Raw genomic sequence first — 23,371 nt, 5'->3', positions numbered from 1 at the left:
CAGACACTCTGGACACTTAAAATGTGCATCTGTTTCAGGAAAGATGGCTGAGTAGACCACACATCTTTTGAACCCCCTACAGGATTAAGGACTGAACAGCCTCCGGCAAGTAGATTAATATCCATGAAAATTTATATCATAGGCATTACATCTGCCATGGATGGGGGGGGGGGGAGAAGAGGGAAGGTTCCCCTTTATTTTTTTTTTTTTAAACACAACAGAAACATTCTTAAGAATTACTTTTTCCTTATAATTAACATTGACTAATAAAAAGTTGTAAGAATGCATTTCCTAGTCAAGAGCTACATGCTTCTGAAATTTCATGATGATGAGATAAGAGTATAGTTTGTTTTTCATTAAGTGCAGGATATTTTGATAATGTCACCTGATCAGCTCCTCCTCCTTCCCCAGTGCCTTCCCCCTGCTGGTGGCCCTGCCGATCAGCACCTCCCCATCCCTCCCAGTACCTCCCCAACAGCCACGATAAGCTATTCTGCAGCATGCAGGAGGTGCTGGGGGGGCAGAGGGGAAGGAGTGAGGACCGGGCTCACTCGGGGGATGGGGCAGAACAGGGCAGGAAGAGGTGGGGCCGGGGGGGGGTTGGGGCCTTGGGGAAAGGGATGGAGTGGGGATGGGGCCGGGGGCAGAGCTGGGGGTTGCACATTAGAAAACTGGTGCCTCTAATTCAAGCAGGAAAATTAAAATGAAGGGAGATTCACTCCATTACTGTAATTAACTGTGAGCTCAGTTTTATGGTATTTTATTTCTGATGTAAATAATTTTCAAGCATTAAATTTGTATAGAACACATGCAACTTTGGGACTAGAATGACGGACATTTGAAAGGGAAAACCCCAGGATGTAGATGAGTTCTTTATTCAATGCAGGTTCTTATACTGTGTTCATCACCATGGTAATCTGAGTGCCTGGATGAGAACTGGTCAGTTTGAGCGTTGGTGCTTGGATGGCTAAGTGTAAATGTAAGTGTGTCTGTGTGTGTTCCTGGCAGAGGGTGGTTGTCTGGCTAGGTGGTGATCACAAATGGTGGGTAGAAAGAAAGGGAAACAGAGGTAGTCCATGGGGGATTAGGCAGCTACAGGGAGGCCCTGCTTTAATATCTGGTCCTGGCTACTATACATTTTGGCTTCATCCCTGATTGAGAAATGAGAGTATGGACCAAGTTTAATGGACTTATTATAAAAGTAGGTCTTTGTGAATAAATTCTCAGATTAAATCATTGATCCAAGTTTTAGGACTGACTGCTGTTTATTTAGGAATGAGCAATAATTACTTATATTTTGTTTTTTCTGTAACTGACTCTCGTTTTCCACACTGGAAAGAAAACACACAATAGAACAAACAGCTAAGGAAGAAAAACATTATGCCCATAGATTAAGTAGGGAGAAATTTAAGAAAATAAGAACGGCCATACTGGGTCAGACCAAAGGTCCATCCAGCCCAGTATCCTGCCAACAGTGGCCAATACCAGGTACCCCAGAGGGAGTGAACCTAGCAGATGGACTTTACAGATTGTTAAATGGTACAAAGGGAATGCAGCCAGAGATTTTGCTGGTTTGTGTAATTTCAATTGAACAAAAAAGGTGTAAAACTAGAAAACCCAGGGAGATTGTTTTGCTTAGCCTGGACATCCTCTCTCTCCAGCTGCTCAGATCCTGGTTTTGGCATAATTGAAAAATTAAAAAAAAAAAGGAACAGATTTAAGATTAGTTTGCCGGTGAATTAATATTTTTTGTTAAATAAAAAAAATCCACAGTATTGCAGCTTTTATATTACTGATATTTTCCCCCCTTCTTTTCCATCTTGGACACAACTGCAGCTGCTCTCAGAAATATTTCTAGCCAGCAGTACAAATAGACAGGTTTTCTTCCCTCCAGACAATAATAATAGTCCTGTATTTTCAGCTGGGAGGAGGTACTGAGCAACTGGCACAAGAAACATCATATAAATAAAATGTGATCTGAAACCTCTGTTGCAGCCATCAGGATCAAACACAGTCAGACATGTCTGAGGATTAGCTATCCACTACCACAGCTTCTGATAGGTAATATAGTGGATTAGTGCCTTAGTCTTCCCCCTGGATAGGCCTGAGCTCAAATCCTAGCTCAGGTCACTACTGAAAGGACATTTAGCATTCTTATTCTAGTTAAGATACATTCATGTTACAGAGCCATACAATTTGGCACAAGTTATAGTGATCCAGCAGAGATCCAGGAGTAACATAGGAAGCATTGTTAAAGATTAGTACTCCAATACACATGGTAGAGCACGGTCTGCTTGAACTTTGCCTGATTTAATGCAATTAGGGTTGCCAGGCATCTGGTTTTTGACCGGAACACCTAGTCGAAAAGGGACCCTGGCCGCTCCGGCCAGCACTGCCGACTGGGCTGTTAAAACTCTGGTTGGCAGTGTAGTGTGGGCCCTGGGTTAAGGCAGGCTCCTTTGTGGCCCTTAGGAGCATGGGTGGCCAGGGCAGCTCCATGTGCCACCCCTGCCCCTAGTGCTGGCACCGCAGCTCCCATTGGCCAGGAACTGTGACCAATGGGAGCTGCGGGGGGCAGTGCACAGAGCCTCCCTGGCCGCCCATGCACCTAGGGGCTGCAGGGACCTGGCTGCCGCTTCCTGGGAGCCGTGGTAAATGCCGCCAGGATCTTGCACCCCCTCCCACACCCCAACCTGGAGCTCCCTCCTTCACCCCAGACCTCTCATCCCTGGCCCCAACCCAGAGCCCACACCCCCAGCCAGAGTCCTCACCTCAACTCCCTGCCCCAGCCCAGAGCCCCCTCCTGTATAACCAGGGAAAAATCAAAACTAAAAGAACCCCAATATGCCTTTCTTTCCCTTTTACAGGTTCAGGTTCTTGGACTTGCTATCAGGGTCTACCACCTGAGGAAGCAGCTCCTGTGTCCCACCCTCCCTCCCAAGTATGGTGTAAGAAAGAAGAGGAGACACAAAAATTATGTTTGAAACAGGTAAACATTGTATTAAGGGTTGGTTATATGAAAGGGGCAAGGGGACAACCAGAAGCAAACATAAAAACCCAGCAAACAGTGGACTGCAACAAAGGAGCTTGAAGCTCAGGCCCGATAGACCCCCCCCGACCCCGGCAACAAATCAAATCAAATCAAATCCCCTGTATAGCCTACTGCTAATCCGAGGTCATCTATGGGCAGGTCAGATGGAAGTGAGTGGTGGATCCAGGACCTTTTACCCTCAGGCCAAATGCTGGCCTTTGGGGAGGAACACTGGATCTTGGCTGCTGGATGATGACAAGCGGGTAGACCAAAGCTGCTGGATGGGGGACCACAGGATCCTGGATAGCAGGTAAATTGATGGTGTCACTGGATCGTTCACAGCTCTTGATCCGGAGACCCGCACAAAAGCCTGACCGCACACGGCTGTCTCCTGGACGAACAGCCCCATGACGACGTGGCACAGTTCCTTACAAAGAAGGAGTGGCGGGAAAATTCTGAGGGGCTGGCAGTTACAAGCCAGTCCCAACTGGTTTGAACCAACTCTCGCGCCACAGCTTTGGCGCCTTAATTTTCCCGCCTTTGGGGACAAAATGGAGATTTGACTCCATTTTGAAAAATACCAAAGTCCAAATTGATGAGGGGAAACCATATAAAAAACCTTATACTAAACATTTAGAATCACTTGTATATAAAATCACCAACACCTGCAGCCCAAATCCCTCAGCCCCGGCTCCACCTCAGAGCCTGCACCCCCAGCCAGAGTCCTCAGATAAATTCCCTAAATAAATTCATGGAGGTTAAGTCCATTAATGGCTATTAGCCAGGATGGGTAAGGAATGGTGTCCCTAGCCTCTGTTTGTCAGAGGGTGGAGATGGATGGCAGGAGAGAGATCACTTGATCATTCATTACCTGTTAGGTTCACTCCCTCTGGGGCACCTGGCATTGGCCACTGTTGGTAGACAGGATACTGGGCTGGATGGACCTTTGGTCTGACCCAGTATGGACATTCTTATGTTCTCAACCCCCCTGCACCCCAACTCCCTGCCCCAGCCTGGAACCCTCTCCCATGCCTCATACCCAGCCCCACCCCAGAACCCACATCCCCAGCTGGAGCACTCACCCCCCTGCCCTAGCCCAGTGAAAGTGAGCGAGGGTGGGGGAGAGTGAACAATGGAGGGAGGGGGATGGAGCAACCGGGGGTGGGGCCTTGGAGAAGGGGTGGGGCAGGGGTGTTCAGTTGTATGCGATTAGAAAGTTGGCAACCCTAAATGCAAGCCAGGGAATTATCATAGTGCATTTAAACACCTACTAGAATCACTCAAAACAAGAGTTTTATAAGGCATTAATCTAAAATACCCATTCAACAAAGCTAGATGGAGGGAGAGAAAAAGGAGAAATGGAGAGGAAGAATTATGACAAATATTTACAATTGCCACATTTGTGTATAAAAAGTTTTTACTAAGGGATTTTAAGGCATATGGAAGAATTAGACCCCAGCTACCTCATTTACATGTACTAATATTTGTGTGCATAAAATAACTGGAGATGCAAATACACATACAAAATTGAAAGCTACATTTTGAAAGTTTGACCATATGTTTTATTAATTTAAAAATGCTTTTAGTGAAAAACAAACCCAAACCAATGCTATCAGTTCAACATACAGGAACAAACCAGCGTGTTTTCTAGTTATAAAGAGTGAGAAAACAAAGCCATTTTTAAGATGGTAAAAAATGTCCTATGTCTATTTGTAACCTTTGAACTATGACCGTGAGTGTTGAAATACTACCGAGGTAATTTGGGATCTCTATTTTTCAGTTTTAAAATGCACAATAGAGGAGTTTCAAATATAACATGATCCAGGACTACCATCTGTGCTATTGTTACTACATATATTCCCTTTAGTTAATTAGCAGTGAATCACTAACAGTAGAATACAGTACTGTTTAATAAAGAGTGAGCCACTCTCTAGCCTCTTTTGAAAATGGAAAAGCAAGTAAACTCACTGCCTTTCACGTCGTGGAAGAAAAACGTAGTCTTCACTCTTAAGTTGTTTGCAACAAGTCAGAGAGTTTATTCTCAAGCAATTGCAAGGGGGAGAGTGCGCACGGACAAGGATTCTCCCTTCCTAGGCAGGTCGCCGCCCGATAAACAATTAGAGCAAGCATTTATACCTTTTGTTACATACAATAATATTCCTTCCTGATATCTTGCTTTGAAAGCAGTTCCTGCTACAGTCTGCATTCTATTCTTATCTAACACAAGGTCAAAACAGCATCTCTTACAGTTTTCCCCACTCGCTTCCCACTTGCCCAGGCCCTGCCTTAAAGTCTCGCGTTATTAGAGTTAGCCTGACTTGTTCTATTCCTAAGGAAACTAAGATGTCTGCACTCAAATTCCCTTTATCCCTTTTTCCACTTCCACAACCTGTTAGGCTCAAGATAAATATCCCAACAAAAAACTGCCAGTATTGATATATTTACATATGAAGATTCACTGGTTTTATCTGACAGTGATAATAGTTGAAGACTTTCAAAAACTCGTTAAATTTTGTTTTCTTTGGAGCTTTCTTCTCTTATATTAAATCTTCCTTAGCCTCCTGGCTGAGGAACTAGGAACTTTTAATATTAAAACACTTATTTAAATTACCTCTTGCTGTTTTCCAATCTATGGAAAACATAAGCCACATGATAGGCCTCCTTGCAACATAAGTGAATAGTTTTATTATGTCTGGCAAATAGGCATCAGCAAAGGGCATTATTTTATATCTCTGTGGTAAATGATCACAGGTGTCACAAAAAGGTCAATTATAAATCGTTATTTCATTCTTAGACCATCAAATGGGGCTTCTTTAGATTAGGTGCTTGCTGATACAGTCATATGATTTAGTGATAATGGCTCAAGCAGCACAGCAAAGTGGAGTGGGGAAAGGTGGCTTTAAGCCATCTTTATGCCTTCTGTATTCTGAGCCCAGCTGGAGTGGTGACAGATTCTGTACATTAAAACACTGCTTGGAGTTACTCTAATTTATGGCAGCTTTGAACACTTCCCTATGGATGCTCGGCCACCCCAGAAGAGCTAAAGGACATACCTGCTCATACCCATTCCATCAGTCTCATGGTGCCCACAGAAGCTCCCATCCCAAAGATAATCCCCAGAGCACAGTAGGGATTTAAGCCAGTTGTGGGTACTTTAGGGCTGCTAATCTAGTGTGAAGGGGGCCACAGCAGAGGGGTGATATCAAAAGCAGGCACACAAAACAATCCAGCAGATTTAGATTACACATGTCATGAGGTAGGGACTGTGGCCCAGATCAAAAAAATATTTAGGCACCTAAGTCCCCATTTTAGGCTCACTGTCATCCACAAAACTCCCACTCAGCTGCTGCCTAGTACTGGAGGCACCTAAACTCACTCAACTCAAAATTACTGTATTAAGATTTCCCTTAGCACCTAAGTTCCTGGCTTTGGGCATGTGCACTGCTGCCTCACTCAAGGCATCTGGGCACCTATTTCCTGCCTATGCCCCAATGAGATCCATGAACTGGGTGAAGATAGTCATTCACCACCTGTCTCGCATGCGAGTCCTAATCCAGTAAGGGTGCTCAGAGGCTACCTACATGATCAAGTCCAAATCAAAATCTAGCTAGTGGTGGAGCCACTACCACTGTTGATCTTATAACTTTTAGCCCGGTAGTTGGTGTACTCACCTGAGACATAGGAGACCCAGGATCAATTCCTGCCTTTGCCTGAGGAGGGGAAAAGAGATTTGAAGAGGGGTCACAAGAGTCTCTAAGCAATGTGGTACAGGATATTCTGATGTGGGGCTTCCTCAGTCTCTATAGTTGAAGCTGTTCCACAGTGTATAAAGAAAGATTTATCCCAGAAAGAAACTCATAAAAGAGAGAAGACTATAAAAGAATATTATCTTGGAACAAGTAACAAAAACATAGTTCCCATATTTCTTTTGTTTGAATTCTATCCTCTGCCTTCTTTTTGTGAGTGTTAATAATTCATATACATTTAATTCTGTTAGCCTGAAGCATTTTTTAAAACAAGCCAGTCAAGCTGCTTGATCTTATAATACAGCCTTAGGCCATTTTTATCATTTTTCCTTGGAAATTCTGCTGGGGGTGTGGTGAGATGATGTGTGTGGTATATCTGCCTAGCCTCTGCTCTATGCCTCCCTTGCAGACAAGGGTTGAAATCTACATGTGAGCTTGTGAGGAGAAAAATGGTAGTGCAAAAGCAATTATAACAGATAAGAGAAGAATGATTCAAGATTCAAAATTCAGTTCCAATGGTTTCTCCTGCTCAATTTTCTGAACTCAAATCTAGTATTTATTGTTACCTACCACCTGTAGTGATGCAACAACTCACTGGTGCGGCACCTCCTGCTGGTCATCCTGGGAATTAGCTCTCCCACATAAGGCGTGCCCTCTGCAGGCCAGTGTCTCGCCTGCCACTGGCCCCCTATGTCCCTCCCGGACCCCAGTGCCCCTTTACCTTGGGGTGAAGTATCCCCATACTCTGGGTCTCCCCTCCCAGGGGAACTCCCAACCCTCTATCACCATCTTGCCTCAGTGGCTACTGCCAGTCATCATCTAGCCCCTGCTCACTGGGGCAGACTGCAGTCTAAACCACTCATCACTGGGAAGAGGGGTTTGGACCTGGTGCCTCTGCCTATCTCTGGGCTGCACCTCCCAGCCCCAGTACCTGCATAGGCCTTTAGCCAGGCCTCAGCCTGGGGAGTTGCCAGGCTGGAGTGCCCCAGCCCCTCTGGCCTTTCCCCAACCTTGCTCCCCTCCAGGTACCCTTTTTTCCCAGGCAACCAGATCCTTCTCCCTCAACTGTTAGAGACTTCTTTGCTTCTGACCCTCTTATAGGGCCAGCTGTGGCCTGACTGGGGCATGCCCCCAGCTGTGGCTGCTTCTCCAATCAGCCTAGCCTTTCACAGCTGAAGCCCTTCTCACTCCAGTGCTGCTTTTATCCCCTGTTCTGCAGGAGTGGGGCAATTGCCCCACTACACCACCAAAATATAGAAGGTGCTTTACAGAAAGAGCAAAGCCACACTCCTTGCCCCTAAAACCTTGTATATTAAATCTAGACATAAGACAGTGACTCATTGGTACTATGTGGAGGAAGGAAAGATGAGGTTTACAGCAATAAAATTATGAAGTTTTAGTTTGCCATGTACATTTCATGGTGCTTGCTTTTTATTTTTGTAATATACATAATCACTTTTTGATGAGCTGAGTTTCTTCATAATATTATTAGTTCACTTATGTTTCACTTTGCATAATAGTTTGACTAGCTATACTGACGGTATATAGACAACAAACAGACCCTGGTTTATCACCATCAAGGTTATCTGGTGCCTAGTTAATTGAGCCACGTGAAGAAATGCCATGCTGTGTTATTAACTTATTATAAATCTGTATTACTGTAGCAACCAGAATCTCTAGTCATAGACCAGCACTCCATTGTGCGTGATGCTGTACAGACACTAGAAAAAGACAGTCCCTATCTAGGGCTGGATTTCCATTTAGGCACAGTAAGGACATGCCTATGGGCACCGGTGTTCTAGGGTGCCTTACCTCTCTAAAACTGTGTGCAATACGAAGGTCAGCTGTAGGCAGGGGGAGAGCTGAAGACGCTGTGCCTAGGGGCGCATAAGGTGTAAATCAGGCCCTGTCCCAAGGAGCTTACAGTGTAAATAATCTCTCTTTTCTTCTTTAGCTGGTGGAAGGCAGAAGGATCTTGAGCAGGGGTGTGCAAACTATTGCCCCCCGTGGTGTTGCAGGCCCCCCGCAGCTCTCAGTAGTGGCTGGAACCACATCCCTGGGGCCCAGGGAAGGCGCAGAGGGCTCCATGTGTTGCCCTTGCCTCCAGGCACTGCCCCCCGCAGCTCCCATTGGCCAGGAACGGGAAACCGCAGCCAATGGGAGTTTCCGGGGAGGTACCTGGAGGCATGGCAAGGGCAGTCTGCAGAGCCCTGTGCCCCCTCCCGCCCCCAGAGGCCACGCAGGTACATGGTTCCGGCCGCTTCCCGGAGCGGCGCCACGTGGGGCCAGGGCGGGCAGGCAGGCAGGGAGCCTGCCCTGGCCCCGGTGCATGCCACTGCCACCCCAGAGCCGCTTTAGGTAAGCAGCACCGGGCCGGAGCCCAAACCCCTCCTGCACCATGCCCCCCAACTCCCTTTCCTAAGCCCCATGCCTGCACCTCACACCCCTCCTGCACCCCAACTCCCTGCCCTGAGCCCCCTCCTGCACTCCGCACCCCTCCTGTACCCCTGCCCTGAGCCCACTCCTGCACTCTGCACCCCAACCCCCTTCCCTGAGACCCCCATACACCCCTCACCCCTCCTCTGCCCCAATCCCTTGCCCTGAGCCCATTCCTGCACACGCAACCCCGCACTGCCTCCCCCACACCAACCCCCTGCCCCGGCTGTGCATACGATTTCCCCACCCAGATGTGGCCCTCAGCTCAAAAAGTTTGCCCACCTTTGATCTTGAGGGTGGCTGAAGTGTAAACTAATCTCAGAAGGGCTCTTATTGCAGATTCATCATGGTGAGTGCTTTCACATAAAAAACTAAACGCTTTCCTTCCTACCCTCACAAGTCTGTATTCTGTGCAGGCCCTGTCTATACTGAGGCTCAAAATTAGGTTTGAAATAGTTTTCCAAAAGTTTGTAACCAATCCTTGCCAGACACAACATGGAGGGGAAATGTCCAAAATGTGTTTGAGCACTTTTTCAAAGCACATAAAATGACATCTCATTTCATTAATTAAATTGAAAGTGATTAACTGGATTATTTTTGTAATCCATGTATATCTTCTAAAAGTTTCTCCCTTGTGGTTTTAAAAATCTATTAATCTTCTGTATTCAATTTCCACTCTATCTTTCCATGTATATTTTCTACTATACTTTGGCCACCTCTCTTAACTTGCCCTGCCCTTCTCTCTTTCCCCTGTCAGCGGCACATTTTTGCCCCCTTTTCTTTCAACAATCATCTTCCCTCTCACACCTGCATGTTTATCCATCTCACTCATCTTCTCAGACATCATATTTCCTCTCTGCCCTCCACAATTTGTCATGGTGTTTTAAAATTGTAGATCAAGGTAGACAGAAATGATATAGTACTTTCTGCATGTTGCTGTTTTCTCAGTTATTCTGTAGCATGTACTACATTTCCTTCAATAGCGATAGCACCGTTTTATCATCTGCCTACTCATATTGCTGAATCACTGAGAAAATCTTTTTCTCCACTAGGAAGAAGGTTGGTGTAACTTGGCTGATACCAGCATAATCACCACTCACCAGGTTTATGCTATCACCAAATGCCTATAAGATAGTACACATACTCTGCATAAGAAACAACTTTGCAGATACCAGGTGAAAACTGGTGTTCTCCTGAACCTGGATAGAGAGTATTACAAACTCTTGTTTCACAACGCGCTATTCATAAAGTATTTCTGACACATATAGTGCAGAATTCCTCTGTATCACTAGTTCCTGCTTCTTCTGGTGGCTAGGAATGCCACCTTGCATCTGGATCTCCTTAAGAAAATACTATGCCAAGTACCAGAGCCTGAGAAGTAGCTAAAGTGGCTAAGATCTTACAGGACCTCATGATTGTGATTGTCCTGTCCATGTTTTTGCTGATCTGTGGAAATCCCTCACAGCTAGGATGAAGCAGCATGCCACATGCAGAAAACTACTGTTAGGTTACCTTTGTCATATTTTAATAGATAATCAAAACACATGAGATTTATGAATTATTTAAACTTGAACAACAAGTTTCTCCGGTAAACTGAAAATCAGTTCCCAACCTTTATCATTTTAATTTTAATTAACAAAATGTACAAACAACATCTTGCTGAGTATTACAGAGTGGAGCATTACATCTTCTCTCTAAGAGAACTCAAAATGGCTTCTGCTAACTCTCCAGAGATAGGCTCTGACAATCAGAGAACCAGAACTATATGAATTAAACCATCTGACCAGTTTCAATCAACCATACTCAAAAGTCACATCTAGATTAGACCCTGTAATGACAGGAGCACTAGATTGATTAGGTAGAAATCTCAAAAATGCACTGTGAAAATCTTATGCAAAATTTACACAAAAAGTGTCAACTTTGACAAGTTTTAACTAACACAACATTCTTTAGCACAAACTGCTCCTTTTATTCACAGTAGCTCTACATATAAAAAAGGGGCAAATTAAGTGTTTTCAGAGCCAATACTTCAGAGCTCTACCTAATAGTCTATAACAAAATTCTACTTCAAAAATATCAAACATAATGGAGAAAAGGAAAAAGTCCAGAAAAGAGATTTGATCATCAACTCTCCTGTGAACCCAATCTCACACGTTCTACAGGTTCTTCTGGTTCAACCACCAACCTTGAGGTAGGCATGCTAACATCTTTTTCTGCTGCTACTGGTATATTCACCAGCATATTCACTATCAAAAATCTCTCTTTTGCAAGACAAGAGATGCCAGTTGCCAACTTGAGAAAAAAGAGCTGTCATTATAGTCCAAACTATTGATTAGCTAGCTGTAAAAAATGGAAGAATCTGAAAGTAATCTCTAGAGTCAGAAGGACTGGGAAATAGTTAGGGGCAATAGTCCATTGGGAGAGTAGGGACTGGCTCCCTCATAGTTATGGAAAATGATGTGACATTTTTCTTTCTTTGAAATAGTTGTCCCATTAACTTTGTCCATTCCACAAAATCTATCTACTGGCTGGCTAGCAGCAAATATAGAACACACATTCTATGTGTCTAAAACAGATAGCTTAACTGACTCTGTGCCGCTGCAAAACCAGCAGCAAAACATCTTACAGGCTAGTTGCTCAATTTAGGCTCTATTGCGAGAGTGATTCAGTGGAAGGAGAGATAAAGGAAGTATGTTAACATTCTCTCATCTTCATGTGTCTTATCTCGTGTCTATTTCTTCTCTCTGTGGCAGCAGTGTTGAATACTAATGCCAGAAACCTTGATGCAAATAGACACTTTTTAAAAAACGTGTTTATTTTTAGAGGATTTTCAATAATGCAGTAAGCACAGAAAAGCTGAGAAAGAATGACCTGGTAGTTAAGGCATTGGATTGGGACTTAGGAGATCTACATTGTTTTCCTAGTTCTGTCATAGACATCTAGCATGACCTTGGGCAAATCACATAATCTGTATGTGCCTCAGTTCCCCATCTATGAAATCTGATTAATTCTACTACAGTACTTTTCCCCCCTCTCCTTTATCTGGTTTGTCTACATAGAATATAGGCTCTTTGGGGCAAGGAACATCCCTTATGCATTTTGACATAGAGGTGCCTCTCAAAGATACTGCAGTACTATTAATATTAAGAGTATATACAACAAATAGTAAATACAGAGTGCTAAGATTCATGCAGATCCACAACATTTGTTTAGATGCATCATACAAAGAAGTATTGATCCCTATGGAGCTTGATCATGTACCAATGAGGTAACTGAGAACTTTGACACTGACTTCAAACAGATGCAAGGTCAGGCCCAGGGAATATTAATATTAACCTTTACCTGCATTAAATATTCAGATTTTGGTAGATTAGTTCGAAAGGAGAACCAAAGTGAAACATTAGCATGCCTAGATTTTTTAGTATGGAAATCTAGAGTTTTAGTTCATATGCAGCAAGCAAAGCATAGCAGAGACTAATATTTTAATAGGACTGCAACACCTAGCCTACCCCCTCTGAGTACAGATGAATCCAGTTATCAGTGAATGTTTGCATCATCTCTAGGTGAGATATAAATGTAAGCTCTAGCCAAGAGAGGGTTCTGAGCTGAACTCCTGATCAAAGTATTTCAGTTCAGAGGCCAGCAAGATTGGGAAATGTGCAGTTCACACACACAGCTCCACAGAGGAAGGGAAGTGCTTTTTATTTTTATCCTGCTTGCCTCCTGTGGCCAATTTTTGTGGAAAGTAGTGCTTGGAAGGGATCTGGTTCCTGTTGATTTACAAATCCTAGGCTGGTATGAATGAAACAGAGAAAGTGAGGAGAAATTTAAATAGGGGGCAAAAAACATCCAGTCATGAAGCTACAATACTTCAGATGTGACATTTCTGTCCTCTCCATTCTAAACCCTGGACAGTGTAGTTATAGGAAGTGTCCATCAGTTTGGGGGCAGGATGAAATAGGAAGTAGTTATGTGGAGGAAAAAAAACTTATGGTGAATGAAAACCGAATCTTCTTTCCAAAATAGCAAAACAAGAACAACTCCATAAAAAAAAAAAAAGTAATTCTGAGTAACATCGGAACATTCTAACTAGTATAGTAAATACTGTTCAGTGATATTAAACAATTTGCATTGTTGATAGAGGAAAAATTATGCTTCAGTATACACACACACACACGAACTGAGTTAAACATATTGCAAGTATTTTAGATTAGAATAACCCAGCTTTGAATGTCACATACTCTATGCCTACACCTTGAACACTTTTTGATTTCTATGCATTGTTAAGCAATGTAATTTGTTGTAATATTTTAATTATCTAAATGTCTTTCTATCTGGTTTCACGTTACATTATCTCCAGAGACCAACACTGATACCAATTAATTATACTTTACAGAATACCAATAACGCCATGGGCATAAAGTGCTCAATGGCATGAGGGTCCTAACAATTTGTGCAGAGCTAATGAAGATATTTACTTGTAACTTTCCAGAAAACTCATCTTGTATCCTAAGAGTATGTGGAGTAACTTTGATTAGGACAAATACTTGTTTTCATCCATAGCAAAGAAACGTAGGGCTTACTAAACTGAGTACTAACTACCCTTGCTGCAGATGAAGCAGATTACTTCTTGTCCTCCCTTCAGTGGACATGGAGAACAATTGATCACCACTATCCTCTTTATAACAGCCCTTAACATATTTGAAGATGGTTGGCAGGTCCCTCATCAGTTCTCTTTTCTCAAGTCTAAACATGCCCAGTTTTTTTTAACCTTTCCTCATAGTCAAGTTTTCTAAACCCCTTTTTCATTTTTGTTTGATCTCCTCTGGACTCTCCAATTTGTCCACATCTAAACTGTGGCACCCAGAATTGGATACAGTACTCCAGCTGAGGCTCCACCAGTGCCAAGTAGAGTGGGACGATTATCTCCTTCATCTTACATACGACACTCCTATTAATACACCCAAAAATGATATTAGCCCTTTTCACAACTGAATCACAGTGTTGACTCTCAATTTGTGATTCATTAAAACCTCTACTTTTTGTAATGTGGCATTTATGCTTGGTGTTAACTAATTAATATACCTTATTTCACAAAATGTAATTTTATTGTGTGCAAATAAACAGGAGACAAAGTTAAAGTTCAACTACACAAAGTTAAAAACATTTCAGCAGCACTATAATAGGGTACTTATAAAAACCAAGATAAAAAAAACTGTATAACCCTTCTGCCAGATGGTGTCAGCAGCAACAAGGGTTGCCGTCAATGTCTAGGGATTCCTCTTACAAAACAGGCTTCAACTCCCACTCAGATATCTGGGGAAAGCACTTGGCACCTCTCATTGGCAATACTTCCCCACCTGCAAGCACTGAGTCTGTGTACAACAACAACAAAAAAGACTTTTTTTAATGGGAGAGGGAACACAGCAACAATGATTAAGTAAAGTAAATACACATCCCACATTACCTTTGGCAGTAGTCCTTTGCCTCAGTGTCCTACCTTGCGGGGTGAAAGTCCAATGGACAAATAGACAAGGTGGGTGAGATCTTTTATTGGCCCAAATAAAAGATATTACCTCACTCACCTTGTCTCCCAAATATCCTGGGACCGACACAACTAGAGCAACACTGCATATAACAATGGACAAATACCTCTTTAATGCACCACTCCCCCTTTCCCTCTGCTGTACCCCAATCATGGTGGTTGTCCAAGGTGAGCAAAATCCCTGAGTCCAGGGGTGCATTCAGATGGGTTGACCTCCAGCTGCCTCCACTGCTGTTGCTTTGCTGCCACTGTCTTTGACACTTTTTGTTCCTCTGCAATGTCCTTGGTCCTGTCCGGTCCTACAGCACCATAACCACCTAGCCCAGCTACCAGTAATCACAACTTTAGGATTTGCTGAGTAAAGGGTGCCTTCGATGCTACTGCTACATCTTTCACCATGCCGCCTTTAGCCGTAATACTGCATTCTGATGTTCCACCACCTAGTCCAGTTCTTATTTGTTTCAGACCTTAGTGAGTTCACTGGGTAGTAGAGAACCTCACTACTACTACCTCTTCTGCATTTCTTTCACCACAACACTGTCCTCATACCAGGCCTAAGGCCCAGTTCCTAAATCAGCATATCAGCTCTCGTAGTTATTAAGAAATAAATTTCTGAATTGATTCTAATGAGCTCTACCTTAAAACACTAAAAAAGACTCATCAGATGGGAGCTAGAACCCTCGAACACCAGGTAGGGACATTTGTCTTGCAGTTGGATGTGGCTCATTACCCTATGCTTAGCAAGTGAAGTTAGTTATGGTGACCCCCTCAATTGGGGCATATTAAATACATTTCTGCTGTCCTTTAGTCATACAATAGAGGTAACAACATTTAATTACAGCTGATTTTATGACTTGTGTGAATTTTAACCTAAAACAGCCAAAATCCATTAATTTGGAAAAGCAGGTATGTCAAGCGATCATCTTGGCAGAGCAGGTGGGTCTATGCAAATAAGGTCTGTTCCGTGAGGTCTTTTCCTCCAGTTCATCAATAGATGGCAGGAGAGAGCTCATTCAGACCTCTGGCTTACATGTTTACATATTAAAAACACATAGGTAATGTGGTGTGTTTTGCAAATGATCCTGTGGCTGTTTTGCAAATGATCCTGTGGAGTGTAGTGTAGTCATGGTTCTCCTTGTTTTCCTTTGGTGTGGAGTGGTAGGGGGTAAGGGTTGATGCCATGCTGCGTTCTATTACAGGGAGTGCAGGGAACACTTTCATGGATTTCACGGGCTGCTGTGTTTGGGATCTTTGGACATGTAACTTAGTAATATTCTGCAACATTTGTGTTTGTTACCTGATCAAAGCCATATCATAGTGCACTTCCTGCTGCACCTCTCAGTCTATTTGACTCTCTTCCAGTTCTTAGTCCTCCCTGGTCTTGTACATTCAGCCCCTCCAGTCTCTGTTCACGGCTGTAAAGGACTGGAGGATCTCACAGAGGATATCCTTCCTAGTTTACTCCTTTTTTTGCCTGATGTCGGTCAGACTTTCAACTGGTGTGGAAGGGGCACCTTTCAAGGTCACTTTGCCAAAGGCTGCTGATTAGAAAAACATGACCATGATCAGATGTGGACTGTTTTTGAATTTATTTTCAAACATTTTACAAATAAATTGGGGAATTAAAGGTTTATGCCTTTGCTTGCTAGATGCATGGATGGGCACCATTTTTAAAAATAAAAGAAAGGAGGCGGAAGGAAGGGAGTAGGTTTTGGTCACTGAAAAGGGAAACAAACAGGGTTATAAGGAATAATGCATCTATACACTTACTGAGATCCCATCCCTTTCATCTGCTGTGCTCACCTGGCAGGCATGGTTTGCATCTTTTTTGGTGTCCTGTCCTCCTAGCCCCACTACGTACTGCAGTGCTCCCTGTACCTGGCTCATGCAAAGTGTCCACAGTTACATTTGGGGGGCTGGCATTGTCCCCACCAAGTGTGGCATGCTATTATAGAAGTGGCAGGTCTGTGGGGTGGCCTCAGCTTTGTCGTCTTCCCTTGCCTTCTGATATGCCTGCCAATGTTCCTTTTCTTTCATCCAGCACCGTTGTGCCCCAGGCTTAGCATCCGCTTCGCAATCTGTGTGTAGATGTCTGAATTTCTTCAGCTGCCTTGACCACCCCCCCGCTTCACCTCTCACCTTTCCCCCTCCCACCCGACAGGCCCTGACCAACCCCAGCTCCACCTCTCACCCCCTGCCCCATGACAGGCCCTGACCAACCCAAGCTCCACCTTTCTTCTCAGCCCTGACCAACCCCAGCTCCACCTCTCACCCCCTGCCTCATGACAGGCCCTGACCAACCCAAGCTCCACCTTTCACCTGCCTCCCCAGACAGTCCCTGACCAAACCCAGTTCCACGTCTCACCACCACCCCCACCCCAAGCTCCAATTTTCTTCCCCCACCCCCAACCCTGTACATAGCTAGACAAAGGTGGGGAGAAACGTATGATACATTGGCTCTTCTGCAATTACTAGTCAACAACAGTCACCTTTTAAGAAATAATACATTTCTTTTAGAATTCCTTTCTCTTTTAAAAACTTGTTGTGAAATGAATACACACACATTTTATGTCATCAATTTTTTTGTGTGCAAGCCAGCAAAAGGAATAAGTCAAAGTTTGGCTGCTAATTTTATTCACACAGGTACACACACATGTGGCAATACATGCATCTTCCTACACAAAGACATACGGTTTCTTACACACATACAATGAATGCATGCATGCGCACAGTTGCCTACACAGAGACAGTTTTTCCTACACTTTTTCAGGGGCTGCCTAAATCACCCAGCAGGAAAGGGAGGAGGGTGGGCTGGAGGGGAAAAGGTGGGGGTGGAGGAGAGAGGATGGGGATGGGAAAAGGCGAAGGACGAGAGCAGGATGGGGGTGAGAGGGAGCAGTGAAGGAGAGAGGAGGTGGTATGGGGGGGTATGTGGGATGGATGGGAATGCAGGCATGTTGGGGGTGATGGTCATCGGGATGGTGGCTCTGGGAGGTGGAGAGAATGGGTGGGAGAGCACTGTAAGGGGTACAGGGCTGGGATGGGTAGATGTGGGGGTCAGGATGGGATGGGATGGGACAGGGGAGGGATGCAATGACCAACCCCAGCTCTACTTCTCACCTCCCCCCACCAGGCCCTGACCAACCCCAGCTCCACCTCTCCCCTCCCCTCCCCTCCCCCCCCCCGGCCCTGACCAACCCCAGCTCCACCTCTCACCTCCCCTCCCCCCCCAGGAGTGTGGGGGGGTTGCGATGGGGAAGGATGCAGTGACGGGGATGGGAGTGTGGGGGGTGGAGACGGGGGTCCAGCCCCCATTCCCAGCATTCAGGGACGGGGATACACATACCTCCAACTCCTGGGTGCTGGCAATGGGGCGACAGACCGCGTGGTTCACAGCAGGGCATGCGCTGCAGCTTGAGCCCAGCCCCACGAGGAGAAGAGGGCCAGGCAGCAACAGAAGAAGCGCGCGCCATGTGATCCCTGAACAGCTGCCTGCTGAGCGCTCGCAAATGGCGCTAGTTCCTCCCCTACCCTGACCCAGCCAATGGGAGCTATGCCTGCAGGCAGTGCTGTCCCTAGCTATTCTGGGGCCCTACGCAGGCCCCCCGGTGGGGTGTGTGTGGCGGGGAACCTCCCCCGAGCACTCACCAGCGGCATGGCTGGGGCCAGGCCACTGCACTTCCCGCTGCCAGTGAGCGCAGTCCCAGCCCTGCCCGCACTCCTCAGGGGAGTGGGGGCAGGGCTGAATTGGAGCAGGGGCGGGAAGAGGCGGGGCACGGGCAGAGCAGGGCCAGGGGCAGGAGCAACATGCAGCTATGCAGGGCACCAGGAAATTTGGTGCCCCAAATTTCCTGGTGCCCTACGCAGCTGTGTCCTTTGTGTGTGGGCAGGGCAGCGTGTGGACCACCCCACCCCAGCAGCTCCTAAGGCTAGGAGCCAGACATGCTCGCTGCTTCCTGACCTAGGAGCTGCGGCGCTAACAGGGAGCCTGCCAGCCTTGCTGTGGTGCTGCAAACCGGACATTCAACAGCCTGGTCACTGTGCTGATCGGACCCGGCAGGATTCCTTTTTGATTGGGTGTTCCGGTCCGAAACCGGACACCTGGTCATCCTACCCCAGCTCCACCTCTCACCTCCCCTTCCCCCTCCCCCGGCCCTGACCAACCTCAGCTCTACTTCTTCCCTCCCCCCGCCCAGCCCTGACCAACCCCAGCTCCACCTCTCACCTCCCCTTCCCCACCCCCCCCAGCCCTGATCAACCCCGGCCCCACCTCTCCCCCCAGGCCCTGACCAACCCGGGCCCCCGGCCCTGACCAACCCCAGCTCCACCTCTCACCCCCCTGGCCCTGACCAACCCCAGCTCTACTTCTCACCTCCCCCCACCAGGCCCTGACCAACCCCAGCTCCACCTCTCACCTCCCCCTCTGCCCCCAGACCAGCCCTGACCAACCCCAGCTGCACCCCTCCCTTCCCCCGCCCCGAGGACCGGCCCTGACCGACCCGGGCCCCACCTCTCACCTCCCCCCCACACCAGCCCTGACCAACCCCAGCTCCACCTCTCACCTCCCCCCCCCCCCCCGCACCAGCCCTGACGAACCCCAGCTCCACCTCTCACCCCCCCCCCCAGGCCCTGACCAACCCGGGCCCCCGGCCCTGACCAACCCCAGCTCCACCATTGTCGCGCTCCCCCCCCCAGCTCCGCCTTTCTCGCGCTCCCACCCCTCGCCCCGACCACCCCCCATCTCTCCTGCCCCCCAGCTGAGTCGGTTCCCCTGCTGTCAGAGCACGAGGGGCGGCACCTGCGGGGTCCGCCCCCGTCTCCTCCCCTCCGCTCCCCTCCTCCAGCCGGAGCGCCCGAGACCCAGCGGGAGAAACCAGCGGCGCTAGCGCAGGAAGGGGCTTCGCAGCGCAGTCTCTCGGCGTGCGGGGAAAAGGGGGCTTTGGGGGGCTCGGAGCGCGCCGGACCCGTCTCTCCGCCCCTCACGGTAAGGGGCGGCCCCGGCCGGGCCCTGCGGTTCGGGGTCCCTGGCTCGCCTTTCCTGGCCCCGCTGGGGAAGACACAAAGCTAGCGGAGGAGAGGCAGGGAGCGGGGTCCGCTGCTCGCTCGCTCTGTCAGTCACCCGGGCAGCGCGGAGCGGGCTGCAGCTGCAGGGGGGCGGCTCTCCGTTCATTGGGCTCTGTCAGCATAACGCCTGTTTACCCTGGCTGCGCATCAGCCCTCCGGGGCTCCGGCCCTTTGTTACCGCGCTGGCCGGGACGGGCCCAGCGGGGCACGCTCAGCTGCGGGCGGGGAGCGGCGTGTAAACCCCTCGGGAGGGAAGGTGGCGCGGAGGCGCCGCTGGGCGTGGGAGGGATTCGGACAGGGGGGTTGCAGGTGGTTGGTTCTTCTGCAGCTTCTCCCTCCCCAAAAGTTACTAGGCCAAAGGCTCGCCAATAGGCGGCTCAGTTGCGTTGCTGTTAGCGAGATGCCGGTATAGCTCGATTAATAAACTAGTGTCAGGGAAGGGGGGTGGATCAGGTCCGTCCTGGGGTGGGGTTTGTTGATGAACGTTTCCCGAAACGTCCGAGCTCGCATTTTGCTCATGTTGACAATGAAGGCGCACTTGGGCTTTGCTCTTTTGCTGTATGGTTTTGAGATCATTTGCTGTGTGCAAAACCCGCACTGATGTGTTGACAGTTGGAGGTGACCGTAGTTTTACTCTGAGACGCGAGGCAAGGGATATATAAATAATGGGAGGATGGCTGCGTAGTATTTTCCTAATGCTGTTGATTAATTTATTTTGGCTTTAGTCTTTATTTGCATGGATAAACTAAGCATCGCTAGACAAAGAAGTTCCACTTGATTTAAAAAAAAGGCAAATGCTTTTGATCATAATATGTCTGCTAAACTACAGGGTACCTCTTGTCACTTTGAAGTACAACCTGGCTTTCTTTTTAGTGATTTCCTTCATTGTCACATTCTCTCACTTGCCTGGCTTCTTTGCTCGTGTAAAACAAGTTTGGGAAACTGGTTCTGAAGTGAATTAGGATGCAGTTTTCAAAAAGCATCTGAGTAATCTGAAAATTTCACCCTTTTATAAATAATTTCCTTTTATTATTTTGAAATATCTGTAAGAACAACACTTTAACCCATCATATTTGCTTTAACTATATGGAGAAGTGTTTGAACTGGAAAGTATTTTGGAGGGTAGACTAATTGCCTCAGCTCACTTAGGCCCCAAACCTGCAAACACTAATGCATATGTTGAACTTTAAGCACATTATGTCACATACTCAAAGTTCAGCACATATGTGTTTGTAGGATCAGGACCATAAATGTTTACTGTCTTTGGCAAATACCTTGAAAGTGTGAGATCAAAACATGCCTTTTGGTTTCCCAGAATTAGTGACTATGGTGGCTTCCTCATGAAAAATGTTTTTCGGGAAATATATTACTTAATTTTATTTTTTCCACACACGTGACACAATTCAAATGAAATATAATTAAAACTATTTAAAATTCTAAATAAAAATGTTAAAGACGAGAACAATAGTCTTGCATAAGTTGAAGTTAGTGGAAGTCACAAATGAAGGATTTTTAAAAATTATTTAGAGCTAATAGACTCAATAGGTATTAACTCCTGTTGACAAGAGTTTCTTGCACTTGACCTGATAAGAGAGAGTTTGGGTGGCCCTTCACAAAGCCCTACCAGGCTGACGGACTGGTAGAAGGATTTCAGCAGTTTTTCATCTGAAAGGCCTAAGTATACAGTATAGCCTGCTTTATTTTTCCTCTGTTGTTTGGTATTTGACCTATAAATAAACGTGAAGGCCTTGTATTGATTGCCAAGCCTATTATGTGAACATAATTCAATGTTATTTCCCCATGATGGAATTAGTGGGGTATAGAGACTTTATTTTCTCTGAAGACATTAATAAACCCTTATCCAAGAGAAATTATCCAAGTTCTTTTAAAAACAAAGCAAAAAGCTATGGAATTGGTGCATTTTGATTTTATTTTGTTTGCAAGGGAAGAAAAAAATCTCTGTATAAAAATCTCAGCCTTTTAGGAGATAAGTTTAGAAAAATCATGTAATGCTTTCAGGCTTGGAATCTAAACATATGCATAATTTTACTTATATAAGTAGTCTTACTGAAACTATGGACTATTCTCATGAGTACAATTAAGTGCATGCTTAACTGTGAACAGGGTTTGGTTTCATACCTGAAAGTACAAATACAGCTATTCAGATAGGTTAACAAATATGCTGTATAGCCTTAAAATTTCACAGTGCTTGCAAAGCATGTATTTGAATTGTGTTTAATAAAATAAATATTAGTATAAAATACTTTGCATGTTTCTGCACATTTGTCACCCCAGTTTATTACAATATTACAGCCAACCAGAAATATTGGGAGTAGGCAATAAGACAGTAGGACTAGATTTGCAAAAGGACTTAGGTGCCTAGCTGCCACTTTATGTGCCTAAATCCCAGAATCAGGTTTCACTGAGATCTAAAAAACCTCCACACCACTGCTATCCAGCATTGTAGGCATGTAAACTCACTTGGCACCTCAATTTTTCAGGTAAACTTTTGCCTCTGAGCATGCGTGTTTCAACCCCTGCTGGGCATCTGGACACCTAAGCCCCAGACGGATGCACAAATGGGGGAAAAATAAGGGTTTGTCTGCCGGACTTGCCTGTGGGGCCCAGTCCAGTTGGTTTGCTCTGAGCTTGCCTACTGGATTGGGTCCTTATATGTGGGCTTGCACAAAATGGAGGAATAGCACACTCACTGGGCTTTTAGCCCAGTGGTTAGGGTACTCATGTGGGAGATGGCTGAGACCTACATAAGAGGGGGAAGGGATTTGTTACCTCTCAGGTGAGTGCCCTAACTGGGATATGGGATCTTTTGATGTGTTTGAAGGGGTTGCATTGTGAATAAACAGTGAAAGAATCATTATGCCAGAGAGAGAGAGAGAGAGAGAGAGAGAGCGAGCGCGCGCGTGAGCAAGCATAAGAATGGCTATATAACCTGGTGGTTAGATCAGTCACTTGGGAGGTGGGAGATCCAGGGTCCAGTCCCCTGGCTCCAATGACTTTTCTTAACTATTTACCCACCATGGAACAGCTTCAATAGGAGAAACTGGGGGAACCCCATGTCACAATATCCCATAACCCGGTGATTAGGGCACTCACCTGAGAGGTGGTAGATCCCTGTTCATATCCCTTCTCCTCTTTGGCTTGAGGGTGGATTTGAACTGGAGTTCTCCCACATCACAGGTGACTACCCTACCACTGGGCTAAAAGTTATAAGGGAGGTGGTTTCCTCCTTTGCTCCTGGCTTCATGCTGAAACTAGGTAGGTGCCCAATGCCAAGACACGGTTTCCAGATAAGAATCCCAAGCAGAAGAAGGTGCCTCTCTGCAGCTTGGATTTTGGTACCTATTTCAGAGAGAGAGGAAGGGTTTAGCACAAGCCCCTCAGTTTGGCACCTCCCATTGGCTAGTTTTGGTGAGGAGTTGCCTAGGGTGCTGGCTTTTGTGAATCCCATTTTGAGGCCTTTGTCCCTCTCCATTCATTACATAGGGAGGCTAGATGCCTAGCCCAGGACTGTGCATCCCACTGATTTTT

At 46.2% G+C, this 23,371-nt stretch overlaps 1 protein-coding gene and 1 long non-coding RNA gene across 2 annotated transcripts in view; one reads left to right on the top strand and one right to left on the bottom strand.

Annotated features, from left to right (window-relative positions):
- Positions 1-14,544: 14,544 nt before the first annotated feature.
- LOC141982445 (uncharacterized) lies at positions 14,545-18,510 on the bottom strand. Its single transcript, XR_012638081.1, has 3 exons — positions 18,105-18,510; positions 16,056-16,299; positions 14,545-14,588 (listed from the first exon to the last, which is right to left on the bottom strand). It is a non-coding gene; the product is annotated as an uncharacterized LOC141982445 (long non-coding RNA).
- A 1,121-nt stretch (positions 18,511-19,631) lies between these two features.
- The window catches only part of GREB1L (GREB1 like retinoic acid receptor coactivator), a 231,082-nt gene continuing 227,342 nt past the window's right edge, over positions 19,632-23,371 (top strand). Inside the window, exon 1 of the mRNA XM_074944514.1 lies at positions 19,632-19,742. The gene's annotated coding sequence lies outside the window, so the exon portion shown is untranslated. The remainder of the gene's footprint in view (positions 19,743-23,371) is intronic.

Source organism: Natator depressus, chromosome 2 (genome assembly GCF_965152275.1).
Source record: "Natator depressus isolate rNatDep1 chromosome 2, rNatDep2.hap1, whole genome shotgun sequence".
In the NCBI taxonomy this organism is placed as follows: domain Eukaryota; kingdom Metazoa; phylum Chordata; order Testudines; family Cheloniidae; genus Natator; species Natator depressus.
The sequence above is the reverse complement of the archived record's forward strand: the minus strand, read 5'-3'. Positions and strand labels throughout refer to the sequence as shown.